Source organism: Pavona decussata, unplaced genomic scaffold, assembly GCF_977016875.1.
Source record: "Pavona decussata unplaced genomic scaffold, jaPavDecu1.1 SCAFFOLD_3650, whole genome shotgun sequence".
In the NCBI taxonomy this organism is placed as follows: Eukaryota; Metazoa; Cnidaria; class Anthozoa; order Scleractinia; family Agariciidae; genus Pavona; species Pavona decussata.
The window spans coordinates 12501-14151 of record NW_028146461.1 but is presented as its reverse complement, the minus strand read 5'-3'; the positions used below and the strand labels follow the sequence as shown (position 1 = coordinate 14151).

The following is a 1651-nucleotide window of genomic DNA, read 5'->3' as shown; positions in this document are numbered from 1 at the left end:
CAAAAAGTGCACTTCTGGTTAGGTCGCTAATTTCTAAAATAAATGTGTCCCAACCAAGTTTTTTTGGACGCTCTTTCGAATGGCAACATTCCTGATTGAAAATGCCGACCTACCAAAATCCGCACTTTGCTTCCCCGTCCATATAGGGGTGAGTATTTGGCTTTGCCTTTGTCAGACTCAAGTAAAAGCATTTAAAATGGAGTCAGCATACAAGAAAACCTAGATTGGGATAGTTTTTCTGCCTACCGTGGGATCATAACCATAGAACTGCCCCTGAGGGAGGTAGGGTTAGGGTTAGCGTTAGGGTTAACGTTGGGGTTAGGATTGAAGACAGAAGATTGGTGATGTCAGGAGGACCTTCTTAAAACAAACAGAAATACACTTATTAGGGGACTAGGGCCAGTGGACTCAGAAATGTCTTTCGTAGCAGTCTCCTATAAGAGTATTTTTCTCTGATTTAGGTGACTCCTCCTCACACCACCATTTTTCTTAGTCGAAAGACCTCTTCACAGCACGACTTTCCTGATGGATTTCTATGTAACTGCTCGTGCTGAGAGGTGTGTCGAAAGTTGATCATGTTCCCGTAAAATCTGAGGTCTCCACTGTCTAGCGAGGTACTTACAGTGAATATAGTGAATTTTTCAAAAATTGGAGAATTCTGACTTTTGCGATGAATTTTAATGTAATTGGTCGTGCTGAGAGGCGTGTTAAAATTTGAACATGTTCCCGTAAAATCTGAGGTGAGAATTAGTGAGGTACTTACAGTGCGTATAGTGACAAATCTTTAAAAGCGTGAAATTATGGGATGTTGTGGCTTCAATGGGTTTTTAAGATGTCACCAGTCATTTGGCATGACTTACAAACGATTTGGCTGGTTGTGGGTTCGATTTTCAAAATTTCATTTTTTTCGCGTTTTTATTTTCTGTCTACCATATCATGCAGTCTCCTTATTAGCGTTTGGGGGTTATAGTGTGGGCAGGTTGGTCGCAAAGGTTCCGAGAGGAGCTGGCTAGTAAACCCTGTCCCTTATGTTCCACGGCGGCAAGGCGGAGAAATAGAGGGCAGAATTGACTAACGGGCAAGGAAAGTTGGGCTTGTAGCTTTCCTTTCGAAGGAGGGAAAAGATGATGCCCGAAAGCATTGTCACTGTAGTGGCAGGCAGAGTGTAGATGGAAGTTGTGTACGCTAGCCTTTGGCTAATGATAGAGACAAAAGAGCAGGAGGATATTTTCCTTCGCAGAAGCACTTTTCTTGCCTTCCTTCAGCTCGCTTGGCGAGTCTGACAGGTATGCCTGAACTGTGCACGGGTCCAGTTGTGAGAAAGACGTGGCAAACAAGACGGGGTTTCCCTTGACCGAGGGACCGTGTGGTCCGTTTGGCTCATGGGTTCCCCCCGTGGAGGCAAAATCTAAGAAAGCTTGCTCTCCCTCTGCGGAGGGGGGCCGCTTAGCAAGGAACTTCTGTTCCCTGCGGTGGATAGTTACCTGGTTGATCCTGCCAGTAGTCATATGCTTGTCTCAAAGATTAAGCCATGCATGTCTAAGTATAAGCACTTGTACTGTGAAACTGCGAATGGCTCATTAAATCAGTTATCGTTTATTTGATTGTACCATTACTACTTGGATAACCGTAGTAATTCTAGAGCTAATAC

At 44.2% G+C, this 1651-nt stretch overlaps 1 non-coding gene across 1 annotated transcript in view; it reads left to right on the top strand.

Annotated features, from left to right (window-relative positions):
• The first annotated feature begins 1481 nt into the window (after positions 1–1481).
• LOC146446256 (small subunit ribosomal RNA) overlaps positions 1482–1651 on the top strand; it is a 1800-nt gene continuing 1630 nt past the window's right edge. The window contains exon 1 of the ribosomal RNA XR_014862844.1: positions 1482–1651. This exon is cut by the window's right edge and continues 1630 nt beyond it. This is a non-coding gene — a ribosomal RNA (small subunit ribosomal RNA).